General features: G+C 35.9%; 1 long non-coding RNA gene across 1 annotated transcript; it reads left to right on the top strand.

Moving 5' to 3' along the window:
• Nucleotides 1-469: 469 nt before the first annotated feature.
• On the top strand, nt 470-18,553 carry LOC137385290 (uncharacterized). Its single transcript, XR_010977753.1, has 5 exons — nt 470-520; nt 14,586-14,626; nt 15,712-15,788; nt 16,266-16,344; nt 18,062-18,553. It is a non-coding gene; the product is annotated as an uncharacterized lncRNA (long non-coding RNA).
• The last annotated feature ends 325 nt before the right edge of the window (nt 18,554-18,878 follow it).

Below are 18,878 nucleotides of genomic sequence, written 5' to 3'. Positions count from 1 at the left end.
TTTTCCAAAGACGCGGGTAACGCCTGTTATTGTTTATTATTATCACAAAGTACTATCGTTCTGGATTTTCCATACGCTTGGAATTTGGCTAAGAGAAACTTCGCTTCGTACGTTTTACGGCAAAAAGAGCAAACAACTCTACTCAAAAAAACTGTTTCGTGGATTATTACACATAGTATGTTCGTCATTTGCATGTTTGAAACTGCTACTCACAATTTTGTAATTTTTTAAAACAGTGTCCATTTAACAAAAATAACGCTCACACTACTATACCATAAATACTAGGTAGTTTTATGTGAACACTCGGTGTCCGAATTTTTACAGATTATCGTAGGTACACTAAAGGTCAGACAACTCTTGCAATATCTCAGTTCTATTACTCGTGATAAAATGTTTGATTCAGTACTTGGGCTATGTGTAGTCGCCACTTAATCTATTTCTCTACGATAATTGTTCTTTCTTCGTGGATACTTTCAAATAGTATGCATAAAGCGCCTTCAAATCGAAAGAGATGAACCATGTTGATAATATACCTTAACCTCTACCAGTTTTGATTTTTATTAATTTACTTTTACATTCATCATTTACATAAAATATTTTATGCAGGGATTTTTGGACTAAAATTGTCGTTGGTGATGGATTTGCCGTTGTTTTTGCGCAGACCGATTTTTCTGTTTATTAGGTTGTTGATTCTATTTTAAAATATGAGGATATGTATCTGAATTATAGTGCAATGGGTGCACAACTGCAACTGAACTTTTTGTTTTGTCTCAACTGACCTACGTAGGTGTAGCTATTGTTATATGTTAGTTTGTTAGATGTTATAGTTATAGGTTGGTTATATATTTGATAAACAACACATGCACGCTAAAAAGAACAACCATTTTTCTAGCACATGTTTGCATGATTGTCTTTGTGCATATCATGCGCATGCGTATTTCTTAATTAAACTGAAAGCGAAACTAACTAAATGTAACCTAAATATAACATCTCGTTCTGTAGAACGAAATAGGTAGTAAGTAAGCAACGAAAACTAAAAGCAGCAAATGTGAGAAAACAAGAATACAGACATGATAATATAAGGTGCTAGATATTGAAGAAAATTGTCACTCACAATACCTCAGAGGTCTTACCACAGTTCTACCAGAACGAGTACGTAAGGCCGGGATCGTAACAGGGATGGATTTTTCCATGTGATTAGCACTTGAGTCAACAGGCTGCTTGATAGGTGTGCCAACCAGTAGTGCATTTGAAACCATATTAGGACTTGATGCCGTACCACTAGTGTGGTTTCCTACAAGTTTTGATGCCATGTCAGAGTAAGTACTTGCAGTATTGTCTGTCATAGACACAGGCTGTGAGACCTGTCTGTTCGCTCTTGGCTTAGTAAAATCTGCTTGTAGGTGCTGACGATTCCGTCGTAGCTCATGCACTCTTGCGTGATTTTGAATATCGTAAGACCGGTCGTGTGAGTGATGCTCTATCACTGTAGCTTTATGCCACTTGCCATCCTGACCATTAAACGAAACTGGTTGACCTTGTTTCAAAACAGGTTTTTCCTTACAGACTTTCACGTCATGGTTTGCTTTTATGACTTCTTGTCGATCTGACAGTTTGGCATGAATGTCTTTTCTGTCGTAAGCTCTAGGAAACCAAAAATGTGCTTTTACTGGAATCCCATCAAAGAGGTTTCTGCCTTGCAGAAGTTGAGCTGGAGTTGGCAAATCTGTTGCCAAAGGAGTGTTTCTGAGCATCTGCAAAGACTGCCAAAAACACTTGCCGTCCTCATCAGCTTTGATCATCAGGTGCTTGACCATTTGAACCATACGCTCTACTTGACCGTTTGATTTAGGAAAACCTGGAGATGATGTTACATGAGTAATACTTAGAGGTTTTGTGAATTTTTTAAACTCACCACTGGAGTACTGACCGTTGTCAGATTTTATAGTGGTAGGACAACAAAAATCAGCAAACAGTTTCTGAAACTCCTGTACAACACTTTTGCTTGTGGTATCACAGAGCTTAGACACACTAACCTACTTAAAATAGTAGTCTACAGTAATGAGATAATGAACATCCTTGAACTGAAACAGATCACTTCCAATAGCTTTCCGTGGATGTGTGGGAAGTTCACTTGGAGTTAGGGGTACATTCTCCTGAGCTCTGTCATGTAGTTTGCAGATTTCAGACCCAGCAACTCGATCTTCAATCTGTCTACTCATGGCGGGCCAACACAAAGCAGCACGAGCTCGCTGCTGGGTTTTGATATGCTCTGATGGCTGTCGTGTAGCTATTCAATAAGCCTAGACTGCTTTTCATAAGGAACTATTAGACGATCTTCATAAAATAAGAGATTGTCAAGAACACTTATTTGTTTGCGATGTTGCCAGAATTATTTTGCCAGTGAATGGCACTGCCTTCTTTGCTTTGGCCAACCATTCTTTGTATATCTTATGACTACTTGTAGAGTAGTATCTTTGACAGTTGACTCTCTATAGTCATTAATATCAGTGTCAGTTCTGAGAATGACTGCACAGATTTTCGCTAGGGGATCGTCTATGTTCAAATCTTCCACTATGGTGTTTACAGGGCATGAACGTGATAGATAGTCTAAGAAGTTTTTAAATTTGCCTGGTACATGAACTACTTCGTAGTCATAGTGCTGCATTCACATTTTCATCCTCTGCATGCAAGGCGTCAGCTCATGTAGAGGCTTCCTGGTTATATTTACCAAAGGCATATGGTCTGATTCAACCTGTGCAGTACGACCATAGACATACTGGTGGAACTGAGTCAGCCCAAACTGAATGGCTAGTAGTTCTTTCTCTATTTGAGCATAAAGAGTCTGTGTTGGTTTTAGTGGTTGAGCAGCAAACTCTATAGGTTTGCCCTCTTGAGTTAAAAACTGCTCCCAGATTATAGAAGCTGGTATCAACATTGACAACCACAGCCTTTGTGGGATCAAAATGAGCCAAAGTTGGTGTCTTACTGACCATACTTTTCACATTTTTGAAGCCTCTTGTTGAGCCTCATCTCTGGGAAATTCCACATTGTTTTTGGTTAACTCTCTTAAAGGTTTAGTCACCTCTGACAAGTTGGAACTTATCTTGGCTAAGTAGGTCACCAAGCCGAGAAGTGACCTTAACTCACCTTTATTACTGGGTGCAACTGCTTCTTGTATAGCTTTCACCTTGGCAGGTGATGGATTGATGCCGTCTTATGACACTGTGTGGCCCCGAAATTGAACACTATGTTTACTGAAATGACGCTTTTTTCAGGTTTAGCTTGAGACCAGTTTTGAAAAAAATCTAGTTAGAACTTGATTCAATATGGTATCATGCAACACCTCAGTAGGTGCATGTACCAGCATGTCATCCATATAGATCTGTACCTCTGATATGTCACCTACCATCTCTGCCATAGTCTTATGAAAGAATTCAGGAGCACTTGTAACTCTACAAGGGAGGCGTTTATACTTGTATTTTCCAAAAAGCGTTAGGAAAGTTATAGGTCTGGAGGACTCTTCATCAATAGGTATTTGATGAAAGCCAGAGCTCGCATCTAGTGTCGAGAATACTTTGGAGCCAGACAGTTTAGCATATATGTTCGACACTTTTGGATGTGTGTACCTATCACACACTGTTGCCCTATTCAAATCCTGCGGATGTAAACAAATTCTCAAGGACCCATCTGGTTTAAGCACAGGCACTATGTGATTTAACCACTTACTTGCTTCATCAGTTTTAGCAACTATATCTAGAGAAACTAATCTGTCAAGTTCATTTTTGAGTCTGTCTCTTATGGCATAAGGCACAGTCCTGGGTGAACAAGCATGAGTTAAAGCATTTAGCTCAGGTCTGATTTTGTGAATAGTGCATGACTTGCCTAGCCCTGTAAACACTTCTGGGAGTTGTTTTGCTTTCTCTCATTTGTGACAGTCTGGGTCATCTTTGTTAACTAGTGATACAGCAGCCCTTAGTAACCCTAGTTTTTTGATAGAAGGAAAGCCTAGCAAAGTTCTTTGCTTTTAACCCCTGTTCTAGCACATGAAATTGTATTGTATAAGATTGTCCATTGTAACAAAGCTCAATACGTGCCGCTCCTAAAAGAGGCAGTGCGTGACCCGAGTATGCATTCAAACGAGTTAAACTAGGTGTAAGGGAGGCCTTTGGTGAGATTCTCTGAAGCTCAGAGTACGGTATAACATTAGTTTGTGCACCAGTATCAACTTTAGTCACCAAAATGACATTTACATTACACATAATCTTGATTAGTCATTCATTATCAACACTAGAGACATCACAATCGTCATCTAGTAAAAAACCATCTACAAATACACTCCTATTGGAACTCTGTTCGATTGCATGCACTGTATCACTAGACTATAAAAAATTGATCTCAATATTCGGAATTTTCTCTATCTACAGTCACCTCATCTGTTTGTTTGAGCTTCTGCTTGCAAACAGCTGCAAAATGATCAAGTTTTTCACACAGTTTACAATTTTTCCAAACACGGGACACGAATGAAGCTCACGTGATTTTCCACAGTATCGACAATCACGTATTATGCCTCCTGCCTGTTTAGAAGCGCCTGCTTGATTGGATTATGACATTGATGAACCCAGCTTAACAACAGCTATTTTAATTTAATTTTCCATTTGCATTGAATTAGTTTCCTTAACTCTCATTTTAGAGGTGACTGTGGCTAGTGGAACATCCTCATTAAGTTGAACTTCAGAGCTCAATGGTGTATCTATCATTTCAGAAAGGAGCCCATCTTTGACCGTGCCAGTTTGTGTAAGCCCTGAGCTAAATCTATATTTAGATGCTAAAGCACGTATGGCCCTAATGTACTCTTCAGCACTTTCATCAGCGCCTTGCCTACATTGATAAAATTGAGTTCTATAGTGCAAAACATTCCTTCATGGCTGAAAGTACTGAGTACAAGCTTCTGTAACAACATCAAGTGTTCTCTCCTCTTCATCAAACTCCAACTGATCTTATATGTCATCACTCTCTCGCCCCATAATGTACAAAAAAGTGTCAACCTGCACTTCATTACTTTGATTGGCTAACCCACTTATATTGCGAAACCTCCTGAACCGTCTGAGCCAGTCAGACCATCCAGTAGCAGCATTAGCAAAATCAAGATACTTGGGATTGTCAACCTTAATTCTCAGTGGAGGCACTCTGGACTGCACTGGTGGGTCAGTTTGTGCCTCTTCCAACATGTTTGCAAAGCCCCTTTAGAAAAAAAAGGAAAAAAATGTTTGCCAATATAATGAAATATTTACTAAATATAATTTATCTATAAGCCACAGAACTAAACAGCTCGTGAAACTAGATCTAAACTAGATTGTTAAACAGACGAGTGAATTCTTTCTGTCTGTGTCTATAATAGCCCTTGTCAGCTTCACAATATATACCAGTCGTTGCAGCAGCATGTGCAGGTCTACCAAATAACTATACCATATCATTGGAATACTTAGCTCAATAGGCTCCGTGCTGTGTCTAGACAATCAGGGTTGCCTAGTTGACACAGCAATTCTTGCCTTGGGTAGTTTGTTTATATATTGGTTGAACAACACAAGCGCGCTAAAAAGAACAACCATTTTTCTAGCACATGTTTGCATGATTGCCTTTGCGCATGTCACACACATACATATTTCCTAATTAAACTGAAAGTGAAACTAACTAAATGTAACCTAAATATAACAGCTAACATGATAGGCAAAGCTTTTCTGCATTCTGGTATCTTTATCTTTTAAGTAATAATGCTAGTATTACACATAGGCCAATTAGTACAAATCACATGGAAAAACCAATTGTCGGTAGTGATGTGAATTTTAAACATTTTAATACATAATCAATATCTTAGAACATTTGCATTAATTAATTCTAAACAAATTATCAGTCAATGTATCTGCAACAAAATTTATTTTCCTTGTAAGGCTTGTTTGATGACAAAAGTATAATTAATCGTGGGAATAATTAGTAATAGTCAGAAAAGTAGATTTCAAGTTTTTGCCCTAATAGTCATGATTCTATTTATAGAACAAAAGGAAATACCTTCAAACCTTAACAAGCTATAAAACCAAAGAATATGCCAAGTGATATTTAATGATAAATTCTGTCTAGAGTCACATTTGTAATTAGATACATTGATTTAGGAGCTGAATGGGAATTATGTACACGCAGGCAAATGGCAGTTTGTATTTATAACATGATAATCATATTGCTTAGTTTGTGCCTTGATGCAGCAAACATCAAGCATAGTTTTTTTTTCTGATTGTGTCTTCTAGTAAAATTTTAATGTTTAGCATTTTACAGAAAATGCACCATAAAACCTCTATTTGAGTGCCATGGCACTGTATTTTTCTACCTTTCACCTAGAGTGGCGTTTTATTAGAAGTCACGTTCGAATGGAGGGTGGCGTTGTATTTTTCAAATAGCGTGTCAGAGTTTTGAGAAACTAAATTTAACCCTTTTACGAGCTAATCTAATGTCACCTATATTAGTAGAATGACTTTAACCCTTTTTATGCAATAAATCTGCTGTAACTTACTCCCAATTTGTCATGGATTTCTAGATGAATAATCATTGGGAAGCTGAGAAGTATTTCTACCAGTTGATATCTATTGCCTTCAATTAACATACGATGACCTTATAGCCCACTATGTAATTTGTTGGAATTTTTAATTTTTTATTTCATTCTAAATTTAAAGCTATATTTTTAAAACTATATTTGAAGAATAGAGAAAGCATAATATTATTATGCTTTATTATTCATCTTGAGGTGTTGACTGATGTTCTAAAAAAAGAATCAAGGAGATTGACCAACCAGAAGCTGAGATATAGCCAGCCAAACACAGGTCGACCAAAAAACATAAGTGTTTTGGTAATCATCAATATATGACGTATAAAATCGACTTGTGTGCCATTGGTCAATTAAGCCAACTAATGCGCTCTCCTATAACAATCACGGCGTTTTAATTGGTTTAATCCCTGGAAGTATAGAACAATCTAATTGGGCCTAACAATCATCGCTCCTAGAATTCCGAACCAGTCCCTCTGACGTGTAGATTAGTTTTAGCATAAAATAATTACACGCATCTATTATTTCGCAACATTTCGCTATCTTGCTAGTTCAGCTCAGTTTTGTTGTTCTCCTACTTAGCTTCCCTATTCAGACTCATTTTTAGCGTTGTTCAGATTTTTGTAACTATAGCTAATAAATGAAATCAATTAAATCAATCATCAATCTCGGTTATCATTTGGAATTTTCTACAAATTATATTAGTTACATCATTTATTCTATACGCAGTTATATTATTATTTTGTATAATATGCATTATGAATATTATATAAATCATAAAAATAATCATAGATAAGATAATAGATCAATAGAAAAATCAAAGCAAAAGTTATCGTTTTTTTTTCTTATAGCAAGAGCAGCACGGTCAAGTTAGTCCTTTTAAGATTATGGCTGTAGTGAACTTCCAGTCTGTTAATAGTGACGATAATCATGAAAATCAACTGAATGCTGCAGTAGATACACAGTAGAAGAATGCTGCAGTAGATACACAGTAGAAAAATGATGAAGGAACAAAAAGTCCCATTCCTATTTCTTATTCTAAACAAACTGCAACTTGCGGATATCACATATAGACTATACACGCGCCGTTCGTTGAACAGATGATCTTCGGAGCATATCCGTGGAGATCGAGTCAAAATTTGAAGCACAATTGTCAAAATCTGCTCTTCTGCTTTGAAAAATCATGGCGAAGGGTTGTGGGCAAATGCCTTCACCACACAATGTTTGGTTGATTTTTCTGAGAAACCAGAGCTAGTCTGTAAATTATTTACTATCGCGAGAAGCGTTTCACATCTCGTAGCCAAAACAATCATTATACGTAACGGCAGTAAGGGTGCGCAACTCCGGCACATGACCATTAAGTCGATTTTATACGTCACAGTTTTCGGGATTTTCGAAGGGTTTTCCTCTGATTCTGTATTAGGTAGACCTGTGTTTGGCTGGCTATATCTCAGCTTCTAGTGGGTCAATCTCCTTGATTCTTTTTTTAGAACATCAGTCAACACCTCAAGATAACTAATAAAGCATAATAATATTATGCTTTCTTTATTCTTTAAAGATGTAGTTGCGTCAAAATTTAAGTTGATCTTAAAAGAAAGCATTTTTTTTTCTCTATCAGTTGATATGTTGTTTGTTGTGTTACGCGATCGCATTGCCAAGATATTTGAAGATTAAAACCGAAAAAATCTGATCACCGTAAAAACGCTCAGGCCACAAAAACGTGCCCAGCCTCGCCAAAAATGATGTCACGCGTTTGGCAACCTCTCTCTATCTCTCGTATTCACATCGGCTATTTGCGATAAAAGTCTAGTCTTACGCGGCTCTATTGGCATATATCTTATTTTGTATTTGCTCGTGTTGGCTAGAATAAAATTTTAAATCCTGCTACAGATGCATTATTATGAATGTTTAAAAGGCCTCAAATAACAAAAATTGAAAGTTTGTTCTACTCACTTTCTCCAAATGTTGTGTAAACATTTGGGTACCGACTACCAATTCTACCGGTCTACGGTAATTCTGTCTAGTCACTTTATGTAGAACGCGGTCTTTGTATCAGCACAGTTCTGCAGCTACCCATATAAACGATATACAGCCTCCCATAAGCCCCGCCCACATTATGTCGCCTATTACCTATTGCCTACGTACTAGTTTCTTACTAGTTACTTACTACTAGCAAGCCACCTCTTTGAAAAGAATATAGACAGGGATAGAGTTTTAAGGATGAGAAGTCTGCTGCAAACTGGATTTGAACTCACATTCTCCAGTTCTGCGGACACCCATATACCATATCCGATTCACTACAATATTCTGCAAATCATGTTTTGCATTATCTTCAACAATATTATTTTATTATATAATTTTTACAAGCAAAAATATTTTCATCTCGGCATAAAGCTTTTATTAAAAATATTCATCAAGTCGTGGCCACTCACAAAGTATTAGCTGATACAATAAGACAAATTCATCTACTGCAACAAACTCAAACAAAACATCATCCAGCACGCATTCAAGTCTTGCTTTCTCCTTTATAGCAGTTTCCACACTGACAAAGCTTCTTCGGCTGGTGGGACGACATAAACATTCTGCAATCAGTAAAACAAGTAAATGTAAACAAAGTAGATGCAATAAATATGTCATTCATAGATATGTCATTCTAAAGCGTATCTATTGACAGCTTCCAAATTGGGAGTTAAATAGATTGCGAGTGTAATTTTAAAAACGAATAAACATTTAATAAAGGCACAAGTACGCCAAGCCAACGATTCGAAGCTTTGGTTCTGGAAATTAAAGATTTGCAATGATCAATCGATTTTACCCACTTCCTACGTGTGAAAATAATTTGTAATCATGACTCTAATTTACCAAAGAAAATTCGAAAAAAATATTATAGCTAGGTAAAACGGCAGATAAGCTATGAAACGATGATTGGAGATAGCAAAGAATTATCATTTTATTAATTAGTATATGTATTTATGACTATAAAAAATATTACATTTACTAAAGTATAGAAGACTCTAAGTTAATTTACCTCCATTCTGTCTTCTTCTGCAGCAAAACGCTGCTGACGCCTGTCAGCTTTGGCCATAGGCTGTCTACTCTAATCTTTTACTAAACGTTGCTCAGATAACTCTGAGTAGCGGTCGCTCGAACTTGAAGCCATTTTAAAACTATGTATAACTTAGTAATTGTTGAAACGTGTTGAATCAGTAACGATGAGCATGAATTCTCTAGCGATGAGAATCTTCGAGATCACAGACAACGCGTTTTACGAGTGATAACATTTATTACGGTCTATATAAAAATTTCGCGATCGTGATTGGCTAACGAAGCGACCTCATATTTATCGCTCGTGGTTTTGTTTCAGAAAACAAGCTAGTGACGTCACGAAATTGGCACCCGCTGGAACGTGAGCTTTTTAAAAGAGGGCCTCATTCAAACGCATATATCTCTGGACAGGGTTGGTCTACAAAGACAAAAATGGCATCAAATTGTAGCTGATGTTTTAGCCTTTTATGGGTCCTAATTTCATTTTTGACGCAACTACATCTTTAAGTGTTGCATAAAAGCTCATTACACTCATCAATATGTTTGCTGCATATGCAAGACTGGCATTTTATGTGCAATAAAAAAGGAGTTATGAGCGTCGATCCTTTGTAAGCCAAGTTTAAATAATCGCAATGATGCTATGAAATAATATGCCATGAATCGGCAAATTTATAAATTATATAATAATCTATCAAATGCCACAGATATACAGTGAAACATGGATAACTCGCCCTCGGATATAGCGAACACATGGTTAACTCGACTGGATTTGCTTGGTCCGTTCCCACGCAATGATAAATGGCTCTATATAACTCGAATTCAACATTGTTATAACGAACTGTTTTTTGCCCAACGGCTACCGAAACGGTTGCTATCACTTTAGAAAATCACTTTATTCCAAGCCATAGAGGTAAACCTCAACTTTTCGTAATTCATAAGCGTCGTTATTACCTCCATCGGCAAAATATTTTTGTCAACGACTGTTCTAAAGGTTTGGTGAAATTTGATTTATACTGCTTTACGATGAATAGCACGGGTTAGCCGGGTCACGGGCGCAAGGATTTTCGCCACGCACATACAAAACAAAAACAGCATGTTGTTTTTGTTTTGTATTTGCGTGGCGAAAATCCTTGAGTGCGTGACCCGGCTAGCCCGTGATGAATAGTTTTCCGACGTTGATTCCGTGTTGAATTAACGTCGGAATGTTGAATGTTTAAAACGTCTTAAAAAATGTTGTAATCAAACGTATACGTTGTCTTAGCTAAAAAAAACTATTCATCGTTTGACCTAAACACAAAATACGTGTGTACATTCAATAATTATCCATTCAAAAAGCGTGAGTGATATACAATGTACCGTAAAACCTCGTAAAACTTTTAATTGAACTGCCTCGGAGTGTTGCTCTTAACGAATCCCAGGTAAAGTAAGGTAATCTTTCCATAAACTTCAAGAAAGATCGGCAAAATTGATCGTGGGTAAAATGCTCAAAAGAAAAAGATGTCTTTTCTTTGAGCATTTCAGCAACGATCAAGTTTTGCCAATGTCAATCTAAAAAACGTCCTGGCAATAACATCACCTCAAACAACAAACCAATCTCAAGTGATAGAAAAATCTCTATACTATATCTCTATATATCTATATTTTTGATAAAAACGTTTTAAACTTTACATTAGAAGCATTTAATTTGAAACAAGCCATTTGTGCTTTTGATTTATATTATAGTTTGTATATGTTCATGTATCTACTAATAAATAAGTGAATACATGGACTTGTGACAGTGCTCTGATAACTTGAACACTCTGATAATTCGAACACTTTTGCTCGGTCCCTTGAAGTTTGAGTTATCCGAGTTTCACTGTATATTCAAAAACAAGTGGCATAAACCAACCATATTTATAATACATGCATAAACAAAATTTAACATTTTTGAAACAGAAGTATTTGTGTCGTTTGCTGGGCCAGTTCTGTTCTGATTGTTGCTTTAGTTTGGAACTATTTCATTTTCTTCTGGCTTTTTAATACCTTCCACAGTGTCTGCTGACTTCATCGCTACTTCTGCACTGCTGAACTAGTCGATATCAGCGTGCAAACAATGTTTTTAGCAAAGCAAAACTTTCACACATTGTTATTTGGAAAACTTTTTGCCAAAAGAATGGTAAACTTTTAGCTGCATGCGCGCTAAGCAAGTTTATTCTGAGAATAGTAATGCAGATTCCATCGCGATTGTTAAAACATTTTTTTTACATTTGCCGAAGTATCAAGACCTCGTTAAATAAGGAACTACTATTAGCCTGATACAGTTATTAATTATTTCTATGCCGTTGCTTTCAAAGTTCTAAAGAAAAAACCATAAGCTATGGAGTTAGAAAATGAACTTTGATACAAGGAGCAACGGCAAACTGTTATTGATGTAACTGAGTCATTATTAGCACAATTTTGTAGACTATTTTTTGCTGATCACTTGCTACTACGGGTTGGTAAAGATCAAAGAATGTCAAAACGGTCGATCAAATAGGGGCGAAGTTCCATTAAAGGGTTACGCTCTATTTTCAACACTTCTCTTATAGTGCTGTCAAATAGGGGTGGCATTCAAGTAAAGGTGATGTTGACATATAAGTTTTGTGGTATATGTAAAGTAAGTTAGTTTGAGTTATAGTTATCTTGGGTTTGCTGAGATTTCTCATTTTACTGTTTTCAAATTTTTTCTTTTTTATACTCGGTAGCACTGGTTGGTTGTCAAAGGGGTTTTATGTCATGCACACTGAAATATATTGTATGAAAAGTTTTCACATCATTTATAATTATCGTCATGCCATCTAACACTGTTAAGGTAACTAGATTCCTATAATTATGAGAGATAAAGGTTTTCTGAATCACTTCGATGCCATTGGTAGGCTCAATAATTGATGATTAAATTGATGATTTAAATGCTAATGATTTAAATACATTGATGGGTAATTTACATGTAAGATAAATTTGTCTTAACAACAATCGATAACCAAGCCATTCCTACTAAACCATTACCTCAACATACAGCATTTTTTGGTTCGCTTGTCAAATCTATATAACAGTCGTTTCAACATACATTAATTCTATTCAGCTTTATTTTCATTTACATGCGAGTTACATTGGAATCCAGAACAATAACCTTCAAGGGTTCAAAGTCTGACATTGGTGTGTAATATACATGTATATATATATATATATATTTATATAAACAAGAATCTTTGCTAAGAAGAATTCCCTTGGTCTCACGCTTCCAAATATAGGCAGTCAGACAATCTCCAAAGACATGTTCAGCTTCTTTCAAAGAGTCACGGCATATACCTGAAGGCATTTTATTTAAAGTCTGACATTGATGTATGATATACAGTGCCGTCAGACAAAAAATGATGAGGCCCCAAATTTTAAGAGACATTTGCTGATAGCAAGCATTTATTGCCTTAATTTTGTTAATGGCCGTCACGGGCCATGTACCATTAGATGCAGAATTTTCTAACGATTATTATTGATGGAGTTTCCAATAAGCCGCAATTGGCAATTAATTTTTTTCCATGAAAATGGGTATGCAACTGGCCTGAACAAAAATCAAAAGAAAGCCTAGCTATTTGCTTATATTGTTTTCCATTAATTAATTTTGTGATACTATTGCAACATAATTTGAACAGCTCTTCTAATAATTGGTAGCTCTGCAAAAGTCTATTTGGGTGTGTAAAGTGCTTGGAATACCATTAATATTTGACCAGCCTTGTTCTGGTTGTGCTCCTTGACTGGCTTTTGTTCTTGATGGTGGCTTGAGAGCGTTTTGGCATGCTACCGACCATCTTTTTAAACTCTTTTTTAAGTGAGCTTGTTTTTTGTTATGATACAGCTTATTGTCTGCCACATTTTTTCTATAGGTTTTAGTTTTGGAGATTGCGCTGGTTATGTTATGGTTGATACCTCATTCTCATCTATTCATCCTTTCACCAATCTTGCACAATGGTAAGGTGTGCTGTCATCTTGAAACATCCAGTCATTCCCTTAAGCCAATGTTCTGGCACTTGGCAACGTCTAGGTCAGCTGTACATCTTCAGACTTGGTGGCATTCATCATTCCATCACAAATATGGAGGTGACTAATACCACCAGCTGCAGTGCATCATGAAACCCTAACACTATTTGGGTGTTTAGTAGTTCTTGTTTAGTATTTGTTGCTAGTATTGGTTCTTGTTTGGTGGCAGCTGGTTTTCTGACATAATGGTTGCCTGCATGGTTCTTGGTGGTAAAGGCGCTTTCAAAGCTGAGCAAGACTTGCTCATTGCTTCTGCTTTCATGTCACTTGCTCTCTTGCCCGATTCAATCACGCCTTCCTTTGCTTCTCATTGACTTTTGGTTACTTTCTTGTTTTACATCCTCTCAGCACATTTTCGAACAGCTGGGTTCGTACTGTCGAAGCAACCACATTGACATTAGTTGACCCTGAGGGACACATGGAGGCTGATGGAGACCCATGCGGGAGTTTGATATGGTGTTCAGTAGTGACTCATATTCTTTCTCTTCCAGATTTCTCTTTTAGTCCATTGGTTTCTAACCGTCATCTAATCATGGTGTTGGCACTCATTTTGAAACATCCAACCATCGGGGCAATTTTTTGCTGAGAAAGTTCATTCTTATGAAGTTAAATAACCAGATAATTTAATAGATGTCTAGCATTTCTAATATGCTTTATGAATCACTAATTGATTTCGTAGTTCTTTGTCAAGAACATTCTGTTTTGATAGACACAGGCGCTCAACTTTCCACAATCAGTTTCGATCTATTTAAATAACTGGGCATTCAAGCGAAAATAAAACAAATCGTTAATTTAAAGCTATAAGTGAGCATACAGTGGAAGGTGTGGGCGATGCATATGTGCCAATAACTTTATCAGAAAACATGTCAATGAAAGCATTTTGGCTTTGTAGACCTTCATCCAGCCTTTTGGTTTTGCTTGCGATAGACTCATGTAAGTACTTTTTGATACTATGTGTAGATTATGTGTAGATAATCTAAAACAACTTGGAAAATAGTGCATTGAATATTTTACCTGTAACTGGACATTCTGAACTCCATCGTGTACAAACAGCTAAAAAATTCTTATGCAATTATGTTAAAAAAATTGCAATATTAAAATTCTTTTGCTGACCGACTTTTAGCTTTACCACCCTTTACTCTCGCACCCACTGGTAGTATACTCGTGTATTTTGATCATTGCCAGGCTACCAACAGGAGCTATCTCGCCTTATCTCTTTACCCATTCAAAATATTGTTATTTTTAAATTATAAAAGAAAGTTTTTAATTGATTATATCAAATAAAATCTGGCTAATCAGAAAAACATAAAACTTTGACTTGATAAATTATTTCGCAATACTTATAATCGAAATACTAAACCTAAGTTGACATCAACCTAAACCAAAAAACATGGCCACTTCAAGTTTTATCAAATGCAGTCGATTTTTCTTTTGACTTTGGAGATAAATATGCAGAGTCAGAAGAGGTAACAATGAAGGACTAAATAAATCAAATTCAAATTTTTTTTTTATGTTTTAAAGTTATTATTAACATTTAATTTTGCTGATTTTAATTGTGGTTTTAATTATAAAATGCACATTCTAGTGAGTGAGTCAGACTCAAGTTATCATTCACCTGCAATAGGATCATATTAATTCTTAGAGCCGTCTATAAAGCCCGAAACATAAATAAATTGAATTAATTTTTTGTATCAATGCTTTTTTCTAAGTTGGTCAAGTTTATGTTTCATGTAGATTTAAAATTTTAGGTCTTATTTTCTAGATCTATAAAGCAATAGTCAGTTCCTCTCCTTCAACCTTTTGGTTTGAGTCTATTTTTCTCTTACTAATGTTTTTTATTGAGTCTCAACACTTCTGTGCAATTCGACTATTTTGATACCAAAATATAAAAATAACTTCAATTAATTTTGATAATTAGTTTTATTTATACTATTGCATTTAAAAAATAAAAAATGTGGTAGAGTTTCGCAATTTAGTACTATTACTAGCATGTAGTTTTGCTATGTTTCTGTTTGAAGGATGATACTAGTGAGGAGGAGTCCGAGATTAGGGAGGAAGTTGTGGACCAGCCAACAGCAGGAGTCTGTTTACTCAGGTTGTAAACTGAATATTGAATACATTATTTCTGTTGTACATACATCACTTCATATTCATGTCATTCTCATAGGTAACTGTACATAAGCATGTTCTCATGCAGACTACATATGCACCTATATATGTGGGTATATATATTAACATACGTTGTATTGTATTTTCATGTATGTGTAACTGTGAACAAGTACATATTGACATGTGCAGTGAATGTATGGGTCTCGCTGTCTATACTTGTACATCTGAACTGCTCTGTATACGTGATCTACAGCTTTATATATAATATATTTTATATATACACGTATATTTCTGTTTGTGTTATAGGATCATAGAATTGAGGAATAAGTTTTTGGTAGTGATGATGGTGAACTACGGAGAAGCCGGTCACCTATTTGTAAGTAGAATTTAAATTCTTTTTTCTGTTCATATAATTCTGCTACTTGGCACTCTTGTTTATAATTTTTGCTTTTTAATTTGCCAGCTAGATCAAGTTAAAGGGAGAGGGTGAGGCATAAGACAAGGCAGGTGACAAGGTTGGGTGCTGTCCAGATCAGTGTTAGGTACGTTATACAAGGACACCAAACCCTATCCGCTTCCTCTGAACTTTCAATTAAACTCTAATACAATTATGTACATAATTGCTAATGCTTCTAATCCCATGACCAGACACGAGCGCAGCAAGTGTTTGGGAGCTTTATGATAAATGCATATGTGCACGCAACTCCCGAAAAGTATTCGCGAATGGCCAAATGCAAACCCTTGTACTGAAATCTTATCAACAAATTTAACCATTTTTGTATGGAGTCGTTCAAGTATAATAACGATACAAAACACATATTCACCTATTTGAATATATTACCAAGTCTTTGAAAATTCTCGACAATATCCTAAAACATACCCATCTGATCGGATAATACATAACTAGACAGGGTAATTTGGCCTAAAATCACCATTAAAACCTGACAAGCCCTTTTTAATCAAAATTAAGACCGGCCAACGAAACGCGGATAAAGCAGTGCAACAGAGAGTAGAACCATTAAGTCGTGCGCATTTCACGAGAAAAACGTGCACATTTCACCAGTCTATGGCATTGTCCAATTGCCAAAGGTTTCTGTAATTAACGTAGAAGTACTGAAAAGTAATCACTTCTTTTTTGCCGATTTTAAAGATAACTGACATTTTAGACACTCATAATGAGTACTTTGGTATTCCAACTGATGTCCAAAGCAGTGAAAGTAAAGGAAATGAAGATGATATTTTTCTAATGATTCTTATAAGATTATTACAATATTTAATTATAAAAATAATTATTCGATTTTATAAGGTTATTATAAGATTTAATTATAAGAATAATCATTCGAATTTACAAGATCGAAGTATATAGTGACTGATGGTAGGCAATATGTTACTGTTATTATTTTTCTAAAGATTTTGTTGATGATACTACAACTGTGCTCAATATCGCGCTACTGCCAAGCCGTTTTTAATATCTGCAAAATTAAGTTATATGCCCACACTTTCTTATAGATATACAGCTATTTCTATGACAACCAGCTAAAATCTGTTTACATTTTTAAATTCAGCCTAATTGTTTGCATATAAATACAAAAATCTAGATAAATATCACAACTTCTTGATATTGGTTGCTATGGCGTTTTGAAATGTAAAAAAATTGTGCATTGGTTTTCGTTTCTCAAACTTTAACACCAGTTTTCTCAGAACTATGTTTTCGCACTAATGGTAAACATGCATTCAGTTTATTGACCATACAATCTGCTGCAATTAAGCTGGAATCAATTTTTTGTGCAAAATAACAGAATTTTCTCCTTCTGCTAGTGTAAATGACTCTAAATCTCACACACCCGACTTAACCATGGTTTCTGTGATCATAACCCATTTTTCACTTTGGTTACAGATCGCTGTCAAAACCATTCTACATTCAACGCAACCAACTTTCCAACTGTATGTTACACAGCAGCTTGCCATTTTACTTCTAATATTGCATATATTCTATTGCAGGGAGAGATATAAACATAATCTTTTCCTTCCATTATTGCTGTTTGTTGTACATAATAACACCCACACCCAGTACATAACAGCTACCATCGCAGTTACCCTATTGCACTGCAGTGTCATTTGACTGCTAATATTGCATTTCTCAACCAGCAAGTACCCTTTCTTTTTTCCATAATCACTTTGGTCATGGGCTGTATGACAGGGAAATTTCTAGTATTATTTCACACTTTCAACACTGTATGACTTATTTTTTAATTGTAGGATCTAATGGGGGATAATTTTCAAAGAGTAGATAAATCTTGTATGCTACCAAGTAGATGTACTTCATCAGATTTATCTGACTGCCCTAAAGTTACCCCATTAAAAGTGGTTGAAGTTCTACTGCCTGATTATTTCTGGTCTTATGTAAAAGAGCAAACAAATCCGTATGCAAGACAGCGTTTATCTATAGCTGGATCAACCAATCCAGTGAAACCTCATGTTATTTTGCTATTTGGAATACTGTAACAATAGAGCAATACAGGAGCTGAAAAGTTTTTTGCTATTGTTGTTCACATGGGATTAGTAAAGAGGCTTGAGATTGTTGATTATTGGTCAACCAACCCAGTTATGCACTCCAGTTTTGCTAGTAACATAATGTCCAGGAACGGGTAACTTCGCAATCAACTCTGATGCATTTTAGTAATTCTGAGATGTTTGAGGGTCATGAGGGTCATGGCCCTCTTCATATGCTGAAACCTTTGTGGACAGTAAAAAATTCACTGATGCATATGCCTGTGGGGCAAAATTTAATTTCTTTTGATGAGGCTGTTTGTTCATTTTATGCCTGACTCTCCTTTAGGGTCTATAATGCAAAGAAACCAGATAAATGCATGTCAAGCTACAATGTATATCAGATTTCTGATGCTAAAAATGTAGGATTTGGAGTTTACACTGACGAAGGAAGTAGTTTAGAAGATTTCGTTATGAGACTTGCTAGGCAGCATCTTGTTAAGGGTCATTTGATATACATGGATAGTTATTATGACTGCATTCCACTTACTTACAAGTTACTAACTAGGAATCTCATGTGGTTGGA

The sequence above is a fragment of the Watersipora subatra genome, chromosome 1, assembly GCF_963576615.1.
Source record: "Watersipora subatra chromosome 1, tzWatSuba1.1, whole genome shotgun sequence".
NCBI classification, from domain to species: Eukaryota; Metazoa; Bryozoa; class Gymnolaemata; order Cheilostomatida; family Watersiporidae; genus Watersipora; species Watersipora subatra.
This window is presented reverse-complemented; position numbering and strand designations above follow the sequence as displayed.